This window comes from Panthera tigris, chromosome A1 (genome assembly GCF_018350195.1).
Source record: "Panthera tigris isolate Pti1 chromosome A1, P.tigris_Pti1_mat1.1, whole genome shotgun sequence".
NCBI classification, from domain to species: Eukaryota; Metazoa; Chordata; class Mammalia; order Carnivora; family Felidae; genus Panthera; species Panthera tigris.
This window is the reverse complement of record NC_056660.1, coordinates 35,220,595-35,235,240: the sequence shown is the minus strand read 5'-3', so window position 1 is coordinate 35,235,240 and position 14,646 is coordinate 35,220,595. Positions and strand designations below refer to the sequence as shown.

Genomic DNA, 14,646 nt, shown 5'->3' with positions numbered 1-14,646 from the left:
TCCTCTTGCTTCTGGAAAACAGGCAAAAATAAGGGTTCTGTGTTCGCTGAAGTGGTTGATTCCTATTATCAATGGAAAATAGGGTTGTTGTTATACAATGGAGATGTGGAAGAATTTATGGGGAATTCAAGGGATATGATGGTTCCTAGTTTTTCCTTATCCAGTGATAATAAGAAAACTACAGTAACCCTTACTGTATATTTAGGCAAGATCACTAAAGACTTATCTACCTTGAGAATAAAATTTGGATTATCCACTGGGCAAACAATACTGACCAGCTGAGGTACTGTTTGAGGACAATGGGGATATGTAACAGGTAAAAGAGAAAGGAAATAAAAAATAGTACTATGACCTTGCGACCAGTTCAGAAATAAGGACTGTTGGACTTACTCATATTTTCTTCCTTGCTGCTTCACGCATATAGTTGTATATTTTAACTAACTTTTCCTCCTCTCTTGTTCCTTTCTATATTGAGTGTGAGTGCAGTTTACAAAATAGTGCATAGCTTAGGACTCCAGACAAAATTGTGAAAGATGCAGAGGAAGAACATATCTGACTCAAAAAACTTGGATTTGGACCTAGATGCAGTACCAGTTGAGACTTTGTCTCTCTTTTGGAAGATGCCTCATTGGAGGGTTTTATTAGGTGGCAGTATTTTGTGCTTCACAGTTGCTAAATCTGTTGCTGTTTAATTTTAAATATGGAAAAAGTATGTGTATGTTAATGTTTCAGAGCCAAATTCTTCAATAGGCATTTGTCTTGTTTTGGGGCTGCCCACCATCTCTTGAAATCTTGTTTGGAGGTTCTAGCATGGGAGAGAAGCTACGCATATACCCTTGACTAAAGAACAGTCCTCCTCTATCAGGGAAGGTGGTCCTCTTCGACAAGGCGCACAGCTTTGGTAGGGGTGCCTGTAGAGTGGTGAGGGAAGAAGGGGATAGTTGCGTAACCAGCCAGATCAACTGAAGCAGGCGTGGTGATCAATAGGGTGACAGATGTCACAGCCAGATTGCCCACACATCCTGCCCAGCATCTCTCGATACCCTTCCTATGTCTGGAGAAATATTCAGCCTCATGGGTCCTGCCTCCCCAATGAATTCACAACATCTCTTTTCCCATCCCTTGAAGTTAGGACACAGACAATTATCTAGGCCCTATCAATCAGACATGGGAGACTTTGATTCAGAGCAGAACAGCACAAGGAAGCAGGCTCTAAGTAGAATCCACTGGATAGGAGATGACCGCCCAGGTAGTTGGCTGTTGCTATAAGCAATGCTACTAGGTCATTTTGGGGGCACAGGAGTGGTGACAGTGCTAATGACAGCCAGGGTTGCTGTCAAGTTGAGTTTCTGGCAGATGTGTGAATGACACCATCTCAAGATGGCAGGAGATATTGTTATTGATGATGATGATAACCATATCTATGACAGACCAGGGGTTTTTGAGGTGAGATTTGAGCATTGCTCCAGAAGCTTAACCTTGAGCTCTTCTTACTACCATCATCCCCCACCCCCCAGTTTTAATGGGACATAATTGACATATATAATGTATTTTTTTAAAGTATACATCATAATGATTTGATATATGTAACATATTGTGAAATAATTACCACACTAAGTTGAATTAACATTACCCCACATAGTTACATTTTTTAAATGAGAGCTTTAAAGATTTATTCTCTTAGCACCTTTCACATATAAAATACAGTATTGTAAGTTATAATCATCATGCTGCACATTATGTCCCCAGAACTTATTTATCTTACAGCTAGAAATTTGACAGCATTTACTAGTACTGTTTTTAATTTTTTGAGGAACCTCCATATTATTCTCCACAGTAGTGTACCAATTTACAGTGTTACCAACAGTGCACAAGGAATCCTTTTCCTTCACATTGTCACCAACACTTGTTACCTCTTGTATTTTTGATAACAGTCATTCTAACAGGTACGAGGTGATCGGTCACAGTGGTTTTGAGTTTCCCTGATAATTAGTGACATTGAACACCTCTTCCTGCACTTGTTAGCCACGCGACTATCTTTTTTGGACAAATGTCTGTTGGGGTCCTTTGCCTATTTTTAAATCAGATTTTGTTTTGTTATTGAGTTGTAGGAGTTCCTTAAATATCTTGGATATTAGTCTTTTATCAGATATGCAGTTTACAAATATTTTCTCCCATTCTGTATTCACTTTATTGATCATTTTCTTTGTTGTGCAGAAGGTTCTTAGTTTGATGTAGTCATGTTTGTTTATTTTTGCTTTTGTTGCTTGAGATTGAGGCGTTATCCAAAAAATCATTGCCAAGGCTTATGCCAAGGAGTTTACCACCTATGTTTTCTCTAGGTGTTTTATGGTTTCAGGTCTTATGATTTTGGTCTATGATCTGTTTCAAGTTAATGTTTGTGAGTGGTGTCTGAGAAAAGTCTAGTTTCATTCTTTTGCTTGTGAATATCCAATTTTCCAGTACCATCTCTGCCTCTTTTAAATATTCCTTTAAAAACTCACCAGAACTGGCTTTTGTTGCATGTGATCAAGAACTCTGCCTAAGGTGCCATCCCTTGTCCACCTCCTACATTAGGAAACTAAATTATTTACAAAATTAGTAATTTATGAAACTAATCTATTTAGGTAATTGGGAAGGTTCCTGACTCTTGGGAATTATAGGCAAATGGTAGTTTCTAAACGTAATTATGATGCCTGTTTTGATAGATGGGCAAACTGAGGCTCACAAAGTCAGGTAACTTAATCAAGATATACTACTCTGTGGCAGAGGTGAGGTTTGCCAACAATTTTGGGCTGCTCTACAGTGTAACTCTTTTACCTATCCAGAAGAGATGGGAGGAGAAGTGGTCACATCTCATAGTATGTCCCAACTGCATTGTAAGTTCATTGTTGTCAGAATGTATCAATATTCTCTGGGAAGATTTGTCTGTTCTTAGTATACTTGCTGCTGTGATGGTTGAGCTCCTTGCCATCACAGGAGAATTAATTCTTAGAGGACACAAGTATATGCGTCAGAGATCTCTTCTAAGCATTTCATATAAAATATGAATGGAGTCTTTCTAAGACTGGAAAGGAGGGGTGCTGGAAACCATGAGTCTTCCTTTTTGTAATGCTTTCCCTTGGCTGTGTAAGCCCAGGTACATACATAGCTCCTCATCTCAAAGCCTCCAGGGACTCGTTGGTTCTCCTGGGCCCAGGTCTTTGCTTTCCCTGCTCTTTGCTCATTGATGGGCTAATGTTTTTCCTTAAACTACCTTACAATCCCTTCCATTACTTCTCTCCTCCCCCACAGAATGAAAAGTCCTGAAAGAATGGTCTTTGTACCTATTACCTAGATGTTATAGGTTTTTGTGGCTGGGAGAAAGTTTCCTGATATTTCTGAAATCGTGCCATTCTTAACGTCATTATTTCTAGTTACAGACGCTTTCCCCAGGCTAAATAATTGCTTTTTTGTAGTGTTAGTACCTTTCAAATCATTGCAGACTTTTTTAGTCTTGAAATTGTAAATATTTATTCCCATTAACCTTTTTATTTGCATCACACTTGGTGATTCTCGGTTCAGTTTCGTCCTCTTTCCTGTCTTTTTCAGGTTGAATACAGGCCTCCAAATTAAACAAGCGGTTCCAAGTTCAGTTCCATTGCAGTTGAGAGGAAGGGACATGGAATTTCTTCTTATCATAAGGCAATGGCTTCATATTTACCCTAATACAGGTCTCCTTTGTGGGGGCAGTGTAGCTTTCATATAACATCACAAAATGTGCATATCCTGTATCTTTCCCCCTTTTTCTTCTTTATATTTTTAACCATCACAAGTTTATTTATTACTGTGTTGTCTTTACTGGTATTAGCAACAGCTCTTGATTTAGCATCACCTGCAAACTTCATTTAAGTACCATGTGCCGTCTCTGCAAGATCATTAATAAAGACGTCAACCATAGCATCTTGGAAACTTGCTACCACACTTCTTCATCTTCGAGAAAAAGTGAAGATGTAGAGAAAGTTTTCCCTGACATAAAATATTGAGATCCTCCTTGTTTGTTTGGCTTTCGAGGCCCTACAAGTGTCTGCTGAGAGGCAGTCTGCGCCTTCAGCAGAGACTTGGCTGCACGCTGCTTCTTGTCATGTTTTCACTGTGTTAAAGTGAGTTTTCTTAAATAAAAAAAATCACTGGTTTGTGTTAAATCGACAGGAAAAATGTCAAATATTTCTAAAAATTTGAAATGTTGATGTTTGGGAAGTCAGATAGGCAAAGAACTGAGAAATAAGAGATTTGATTCTTGAAAAACTGACTGAGAGAGAGAGTTTTATTCTCTCAAGGGGTGGGTGTGGGTAGAAAACTGCCTAAAGAAAGGAGCCCATTTACCTGCCCTGGTTGTGATTTGGGTGAAATTTATATTTTTTTCCACTGTATCTCTTATCTGTTCTGCTCAGGTCTCTCGATGCTATTCCACATCCACCTGGTGACCTACATTTTGGTAATAAATAAATGCTTCCCAAGCTTTATGACAGCCTCCAGATTCTGTATTTTAAACCACAGGCAAACTTTGTAGTTACATTAGTTAAGTAAATAATCTTTTTCTCTCTCACATTTTCCTCTTGCTGCTCTCCCATTTTTATCCACCCAAAACTCAGACACTGATACATCACTTACATGCAGGTTACCTTTTCAATTCTCTAAAATCTGACCAATAACTAGGAACCAAACACAATGGAAAAATCTCTATGCATCTACGTTAGTTAGTTCATACATAGACCTGTACACAGCCACAAATGAACGCATGTTAAAGCTGGTGAAATTGAACAAAGTCTATAGTCTAGGGGCACCTGGGTGGCTCAGTTGGTTAAGTGTCTCACTTTGGCTCAGGTCATGATCTCATGGCTTGTGAGTTCAAGCCCTGCATCAGGCTCTGTGTTGACAGCTCAGAGCCCAGAGCCTGGGGCCTGCATTGGATTCTGTCTCTCTCTCTCTCTCTCTCTCTCTGCCCCTCCCCTACTCACTCTCTGTCTCTCAAAAGTAAATAAAAACATTTTTAAAAATTAAAAAAAGTCTAGTTAGCAGTTGCTGTTGTCAGTACATTGGTTTTGAAGTTGTACTATAGTCTGAGATGTTACCACTGGAGGGAAGTGGGTAAAGGGTATATGGGAGTCACTATACTATTTTTGCAACTTTCTGTAAATCTATAATTATTGGGAAATAAAAAGTTAGAAGTATTAAATAAGAAAAAAATAGTTCATATACTGAAGTACATTGGTTCAGATTTTACATGCAATTCCAGAAATTGGGGACTGAATCATTTTAATAGGTGATTATTTGTGGTTTGTTTGCTATATTTTGCCCTCCTTTCTCATTTTAAGCCAATAGAAACTTTGCAGGGTGGAAAGCAGTCCTGCTTAAGAGCTAAAGCATTTTCTGTCACGTGTAATGTTAGTCTGGACTTCAGGCTCTCACAATATTTCCTTAATCATTACTAAGGGAGAAAAGAAAGTTTTACATAAAACTGAGAAGGTCCAAAGAGATCTATAAATTGGGAGGGTAGTGAGGAAGATGGTGGAGTAGGAGGACCCTGAGCTCACTTCATCCTATGGATACCCAGAGATAATAGCTGCATCTGGTATAACTACCTCTGAAAATGACCCAAAGATGTGAAGACAAGACCTTCCACAGTTAACATAAACAAAAGGCCACATTGAAAAAAGTAGGATGGCCAGACATTCAGTTGGGAACCAAACTCCTGGCAAGACTAACCACAAACAGGAGGAACACCACATGTATGGAGAAGCAAGAGGATCAGACCTCACCCCAGGCTCTGGGGACTCATGCTGGGAAGATGAGTCCCCAGAATATTTGGTTTTTGAAAACCAGTAAGCTTAATTTCACAAGTTCTAAAAATCAGTGGGCTTAGTTCCAGGAGAGCCAGAGGGCAATTGGAAACTGAGTCCCCATCCTTAAAGAGCCAGTTAATAAATAAGGAGAAGGGCAGGGATCTTTAGGAGAATTCTCCAGGAACAAAAGTACTGGCAAGTACTAGATAGCCAGACATTTGTGGTGACCAGTGTAAACATTCTCCACCTATCTTGTTAGGTGCCCCACCCTCACACACCCCTATGGACTTACCCCACCCAACATGCCCATCTCCCTGCAAAGCAGCTCCTGTCCTACCACATCATGCAAGCAACCTTAGCAGGGACAGATGTCACTCCAAAGTGACTCCTTCCCTAGGGAGTGGGGGAGATAACCACACACACCAGTGTGCCTGCAATTCCTGTAGCAAGCCTTTCAGCTGGCCATGCAGGGAGAAAATCCTGCCATTCAGTGCACCTGCAGCCCTAACACAGAGATGCAGCACAGACATCAAGATTGACAGCTGGCCCTGCTCATCTACAAGCCCACAGTGGCCTCGGACAGGTCTCTCAACAGTGTCCAGTGCACTGATAACAGGCAAAGCAGGTGATTGCACCTAACTGAAGGCAAATGCAACTCATCCACAATAGAACATACACAGCCCACAGAAGACACACTCCTGGAATGCCTGGTTCTGATGACCAGGAGACATTGTGCTATGAAGCACCATAGGGCCTCTTTTATATAAGGCCACTATTTGCAAAACTAGGAGAAATAGCTGACCTTCCTAATACATGGAAACAAACACAGAGAGTTAGATAAAATGAGACAGAGGAATATGTCCCAAATGAAAGAACAGGACAAAATAATAGCAAAACAGCTAAGTGAAATGAAAATAAACGATACGCTTCATAAAGAATTGAAAGTAATTGTCATAAAGATACTTACTGGATTTGAAAAAAGAGTGGAGGATCTTAGTGAGAACTTTAACAAAGAGTTAGAAAATATAAAAAAGAACCAATCAGAGACGAAGAACTCAATAACTGAAAGAAAAAAGTACACTAGAGAGAATCAATAGCATATTAGAGGATGCAGAAGAATACATCAGTGACTTGGAAGATAGAGAAATGGAAAGCACACAAGAAGAGCAGAAAAAAGAAAAAAAGAATAAAAAAATGAGAATAGGTTAATGGAACTCAGACATCATCAAGCACAGTAACATTCATATTAAAAGGATCCCAGAAGAAGAGAGAAGGGGGCACAAAACTTATATGAAGAAATAATAGCTGCTAAGTTCCTCAATCTGAGGGAGGAAACAGATATCCAGATACAGAAGGCACAATAATCCTCCCAAATTTGACCCAAAGAGTCCACACCACACCACATAATAAAGTGGCAAAAAAGTAGTGATAAAAAGAGAATTTTTAAAGCAGCAGGAAAAAAAAAAGTTACATACAGAGGAAACCCTATAAGGTTATTAATGGATTTTTCATCCAAAACTCTGCAAACCAGAAGGTAGTGGCAGAATATATTCAAAGTACTGAAATCAAAAAGACTTCAACCAAGAATACTCTACCCAGCAAAGTTATCATTTTAAATAGAATGAGAGATGAAGAATTTTCCAGACAAACAAAGTTAAAGGAGTTTGTTGCCAGCCTTACAAGAAGAAATGTTTAAGGAAGTTGAGTAGAAGAAAATGCCATTACTAGAAGAAAATTATAAGAGGGAAAAATTTCACAGGTAATTGCAAGCATCTAAAGGTAGTAGATGAATCACTAATAAAACCATTATGGAGGTTAAAACACAAAAGTATTAAGTCAATTATATTGACAAAGATAAGGAATACACAAAATAAAAAAGATGCAGAATATGACATCATCTAGGTAAAATATGGAAGAGGGAGTAAAAAATTAGTGCTTTTAGAATGAATTCAAACTTAAGCAACCATCAACTTAATATAGACTGAAAAACACATAAGATGTTATATATAAACCTATGGTAACCACAAATAAAAAATCTGTAACAGATATGCAAAAATAAAGAGAAAGGAATCCAAGCATAACACTAAAGAAAATCATGAAACCACAAGAAAAGAAAATGAAGAAGAAAGCGACAGAGAAGAACTATAAAAACTGGAAAAGTGGCAGAATGGCAACACATACATACCTATCAGTAATTACTGTAAATATAAATGGACTAAATACTTCAAAGGACATAGGGACACTGAATGGATTTAAAAAAACAAAAAAACAAAAAAACATGACCCATCTAGATAAGCCTGCTTATAAGCCTCTCACTTCAGACTTAAAGATACAGGCAGATTGCAAGTAGAAGTATGTAAAAACATACATCATACAAATAAAAGTGAAAAACCAAAAAAAAAAAAAAATTCTAGGGTAGCAATACCTATGTCAGAAAGAATAGACTTTAAAACAAAAACTGTAGCAAGAGACAAAGAAAGGTACTACTTAATGATAAAGGGAACAATCCAACAAGGGGATATAACAATTATAAATATCTATGTATTAAACATAGGAATACCTAAATACATAAAGCAATTATTAACAGATATAAAGGGAGAAAATGACAGGAATATAGAAATAGTAGGGGAATTTAACACTTTACCTACATCAGTGTATTGGTATTCTAGACAGATTATCAAGAAAGAAACGGTGGCTTTGAATGACATATTAAACCAGATGGACATAACAGATATATACAGAACACTGTATCCAAAAAGAGTAGAATACACATTATTTTCAAATCACTTGGAACACCCTCTAGAGTAGAATCACATGTTAGGCCACAAAACAAGTGTCAATAAATTTAAAAAAGTTAAATCATATCAAGCATCTTTTAGGACCGCAACAGTATAGGGGTGCCTGGGTGGCTCAGTTGGTTAAGTGTTAGACTTCAGCTCAGCTCATGATTTCATGGTCTGTGAGTTCGAGTTCTATCTCAGGCTCTGTGCTGACAGCTCAGAGCCTGGGGCCTGCTTCGGAATCTGTGTGTGTGTCTCTCTCTGTCCCTCCCCCACTCACACTCTGTCTCTCTCTCCTTCAAAAATTCAATAAACATTAAAAAAAATTAAAACCATATAAAATTAGAAATCAGTTACAAGAAAAATTCTGGAAAGAACACAAATACATGGAGGCTAAACAACATGATACTAAACATTGAATGGGTCAACCAAGAAATCAAAGAGGAAATTAAAAAATACCTGCAGACAAATAAAAATGAAAATGCAACAATCCAAAATCTTTGGGATGCAGCAAAAGCAGTTCTAAGAGGCAAGTTAATAGTAATGCAGGCCTACCTTGAGAACCAAGAAAAATATCAAACAAAGAAACCTTACACTTAAAAGAGATAGAAAACAGATCCCAAAGCTAGAAGAAAGGAATTAATAAAGATTAGAACAGAAATAAATGAAACAGAGACTAAAAAGCAATAGGATAGATCAATTCAACCAGGAGTTGATACTTTGAAAAAATATACAAAATTGATAAAACTTCAGCCAGACTTATCAAGAAGAGAGGACTCAAAAAAATAAATTCAGAAATTAAGGAAGAGAAATAACAACCAATACCACAGAAATAAAGAGGATTACAAGAGAATATTATGAAAAATTATATGCCAACAAATTGGACAACCCAGAAAAAAATGGGTAAATTGCTAGAAGCATATAATCTTCCAAGAATGAATTAGGAAGAAACAGAAAATTTGAAGATACCAATTACTAACAATGAAATTGATTCAGTAATTAAAAAAAAAAAAGAATCTCCCAACAAACTAAAGTCTAGGTTCAGATGGCTTCAAAGGTGAATACTACCAAACATTTAAAGAAGAGTCAGTAAGTCTTCTCAAACTATTTCAAAAAATAGAAGAGGAAGGAAAACTTCCAAATACATTTTAGGATGCCTACATTACCCTAATACCAAAACCAAACACAATACAAAGAAAGAAAAACTAGAGGCCAAGATCTCTGAAGAACATAGATGCGAAAATCCTCAACAAAATATTAGCAAGCCAAATTCAACAATACATTAGAAAAAGTCATTCACCACTATCAAGTAGGATTTATTCCAGGGATGCAATGGTAGTTCAATATTCACAAATCAATGACCATGACGCATCACCTTAACAAGATAAAGGAGAAAACCATATGATCATCTCAATAGATGCAGAAAAAAACATTTGACAAAATAAAACACACACTCATGACAAAAACTCTCAAGAAAATAGGTTTAGAAGAAACAAGCCTCAATATAGTAAAGGTCATACATGAAAATTATAGCTACTATCATACTCACTGGTGAAAAACTAAGAACTTTTCCTCTAAATTCGGGAATAAGACAAGGATGCCTACTCTCACCACTTTTATTTAACGTAGTACTGGAAGTCTTGGCCACAGCAATCAGACAAGAAAAAGAAATAAAGTAATAACCCTCCAAATTGTTAAGGTAGAAAGAAAATTGTCATTATTCGCAGATGACATGATACTATATATAAAAAATCCTAAAGACCACCAAAAACTACTAGAACTGATAAATGAATTCAGTTGCAGGATACAAAATTAATATACATAAATATGTTGCATGTGTATACATAATAATGAAGTAGCAAAAAAAGAAATCAAGAAAACAATTCCATTTACAATTGTACCAAAAAGAATAAAATACCTAGAAACAAACTTAACCAAGGAGGTGAAAGACCTGTATTTTGAAAACTACAAAGCATTGATGAAAGAAATTGAAGATGACACAAACGAATAGAAAGATAGTCCATGCTAATGGCTTAGAAGAATATTGTTAAAATGTCCAAACTACCCAAGGCTATCTACAGATTCAATGTAACCCCCATCAAAATACTAATAGCATTTTTCACAGAACTAGAAGAAATAATCCAAAAATTTATATGAAACCACAAAAGACCCTAAATAGCCAAAGCAATCTTGAGAAAGAACAAAGCTGGAGGTATCACAATCCCAGATTTCAAGGTATACTACAAAGCTGTAGCAATCAAAACAATATGGTACTGGCACAAAAATAGACATAGAGATCAGTAGAACAGAATAGAGAGCCCAGAAATAAACCCATGCTTATATGGTCAATTAATTTATGACAAAGGAGGCAAGAATGTAAATGTAAAATGTAAAGATGTAAATGAGGAATGTAAAATGAGGAAAAGCCATTCAATAAATGGCTCTGCGAAAACTGGACAGCTCCATGCAAAAGAACAAAACTGAACCACTTTCTTACACTGTACAGAAAAGCTAACTCACAGTGGGTTAAATACTAAATGTGAGACATGAAAGTATAAAATTCCCAGAAGAAAAAGTAGGCAGTAATCACTTTGACATCAGCCATAGCAACATTTTTCTAGATATGTCTCCCCTGGCAAGCAAAACTAAAGCAAAAATAAACTATTGGGACTACACCAAAATAAAAAGCCTTTTGCACAGTTAAGGAAGCATCAACAAAACAAAAATGCAACCTACTGCATGACGGAAGATGTTTGCAAATGCTATATCCAGTAAGGGGCTAATATCTAAAATATATAAAGAATTCCTACAACTCAACATCAAAACAAACAATCACATTTAAAAATTGGCTGAGGACCTGAACAGATATTTTTCCAAAGAAGACATACACATGGCCAACAGATGCATGAAAAAGATGCTCAACATCAGTAATCATCAGAGAAATGCAAATCAAAACCACGGTGAGATCACCCTACATCTGTCAGAATGGCTAGAATCTAAAAGACAAGAAGCAACAAATGGTGGCAAGGACGTGGAGAAAAAGAAAACCTTGTGCACTGTTGGTGTCAATGCAAATTGGTGCAGCCACTGTGAAAAACAGTCTGGAGACTCCTCAAAAAATTAAAAATAGAACTACCATATGATCCAGTAATTTAACTACTGGGTATTTACCCAATTAAATGAAAATACTAACTGAAAAAGATACATATGTATTTTTTAATGTTTATTGTAATACTATTTACAAGAGCCAATATATGGAAGCAACCTGAGTGTCCATCAACAGACGAATAAGAAAGATGTAACATACATACGTGTATGTATACATACAATGGACTATTACTCAGTCTTCAAAAAGAATGAGATATTGCCAGTTGCAACAACATGGATGGACATAGAAGGTATATTCTAAGGGAAATAAGTCAGGCAAGCAAAGACCAGTACCATATGGTTTCACTTATATGGGGAATCTAAAAACCAACAAACCAAAAACCAAAAAACAAAAAACAGATTCTTAAACACAGACAACAAACTGGTGGTTGCCCAGAAGGAAGGTGGTTGAGGGAATGAGTGAAATAAAGGGGATTAAGAGGTACAAACTTTTGGTTATAAAATAACTCACAGAGATGAAAAATACAGCATGGGGAATATAGTCAATAACATTGTAATAATGTTGTTTGGTGACAGATGGTGACTACACTTATAATGGTGAGCACCTAGCTATGTACAAAATTGTTGAATCATGATGTTGTGCAGCTGAAACTAATGTAACATTGTTATGCTAATTATAGTTTCAAAAAAAAAAAAAAAAAGAGAGAGAGAGAAAAAAAAACAGATCCTGAGGGCCTGCCTAACAGGGTTTTGGAACCTGTTCCCTGACAGTGCTAGGGTTGGGGTGGGAATTGATGGCAGAAAGAAACCTATGTCTTTTTGTTTGTTTGTTTTAATTTTTTTAATGTTTATTTATTTTTGAGAGAGAGAGTAAGAGAGACAGAGTGTAAGCAGGGGAGGGACGGAGACAGAGGGAGACACAGAATCCAAAGCAGGCTCCAGGCTCTGAGCCATTAGCACAGAGTCCGACATGGGGCTCAAACTCATGATCTGTGAGATCATGACCTGAGCTGAAGTCAGATGCTTAACTAACTGAGCCACCCAGGCATCCTGAAAGACACTTGTGTCTTACCCACATATAAGACATAAGTTATGCATCTATGGTCTCAAAAATACTCCTGTCTTCTGTGCAGAGTCCAGTGCTTGGAGAAACATACACCTAACGCTCATTGACAGCTGATGGCCATGGGGGGCTTGGTGGAAATCCTTGACACAACCCCAGGAGAAGAGTCCAGTAATATCTAAGAGTGAATTTCTTTCCAACCAGATGGAATGAGGCTAAATCTAGTGATTTAAACAGATTTAAAGAAAATAAAGGAATGTGGTTACCTTTTCCCATCTAAGTTTTTGATCTGAGATTTATCCTCGCTATATTTGATTATCTAATTGCTCAATTAATAGGAAACTAAAGCAGGTGGCTGATTTACTGACTATCACAGTTTCCACTACTGACATAAAGACAAAAAAAAAACACCTTAGATTTTTGAGGAACAGTTAATAAAGGTTTCTTGAATAGCCATTGTATTCTAGCAGATGTGGAAGATGTTATGGTCCTTAATTATCCCCTCGCTTCTCCTTTTAAGTCATAGAGCACATTCCTCTCACCATATCTCCTAGCCTCCCTTATAGTTAGGTATGACTATGTGATCACATTTTGGCTAATGAGATATGAACAGAAGTCATGTGAGCAAATTTTGCTACACAACCTTAAAAATAAAGTTGCTTGCACTTGTGATTTTTTCCTCCTCCCTTTAGGCTAGAACAGGGACACGGCACCAACTCAGGTTTCAGGAGGAAAGGAAAATAACCCAGGGGAAGGCGGAGAAGAAGACAAAAGAAATCTGGCTCCCTGCAATACTTTGCAAAGTGGGGCTACTCAACAAACCTATACCAGCCAGACGTGAGAGAGAAAGAAACCTCTGTCTTATTGAAGGCATAATTTTGGGTATCTTTTTGTTATAAAAACTTAGCACTTACCTTAACATTTATAGTAGATACCAAGATTTGCTTGCTGTAATAAATCTTTGTCAAGAATGTAAACAATAATAAAAGAATGTAAACAGTAATGTTAATATCCTCTGTTTAAGAAGTAGAGATCGAATTATCAAAACTTTGAAAGATTTAAGTTTTTGGCAATATCATATACATAAACATTAGCTTTGTCCTTGAATTTTGCATTTAATAAATGATGAGTAGCTTCACCTCCCTTCCCCCCATATCATCAAATATTCTTTGGAAACATTCTTTTTAATGATACAACATCTGGGTATACATAATTTATTAGTGAATCTCCATGTTTTTGGGTATTTAAATCATTTCCAGAATTTTGTGTTATTTATAGTGCTGCCATAAATATCTTGGTACATAAATATTGGTCTTTATCTTTTATAATTTCCTAAGGATGGAGTCTTAGAGATAGAATATGCTATATTACCTTTTCTCTTTTTTTCCAATACTGAACCACCCAAGTCTCATCTTCAAACAGTCCCAATATCAAAACTTCTCCCCATGTATTCAAAATAGAAAATATTTTACAATTCAAGTCTTATCCAAATTTGCTTCTAGAATTAAAACCATTCTCTATAATATGCACCACAGTATCCTCCCCAATTAGCACACAATTTACCTTTTACAACCTCATCTTTTGTTTTAACCGTTTATGAACATTCTACTCCAATTCAAATACTTTACTCTTTGTACCTTAACGTTTCCTACCTTCATGCCCTTTTGCCTGACTGCAATACCTTTTTATCTTCTTTCCAAATAATCATACTCTACCCATTCTTCAAGATATCATTTCACATCTACATCCTTTGTTTGGACTTCCTGGAGCTTCAGTGCAGATGGATATCTGCTACTGTGGAAGGATTGAAGAACTTCTGTTTTTACTACATATTTGGCATATATTTCATGTGACACCTCGAGAATAGCCC

General features: G+C 36.8%; 1 long non-coding RNA gene across 2 annotated transcripts in view; it reads right to left on the bottom strand.

Moving 5' to 3' along the window:
- The window catches only part of LOC122236521, a 218,323-nt gene that overhangs the window by 118,256 nt on the left and 85,421 nt on the right, over nucleotides 1–14,646 (bottom strand). The gene's annotated exons all lie outside the window — the stretch shown is intronic.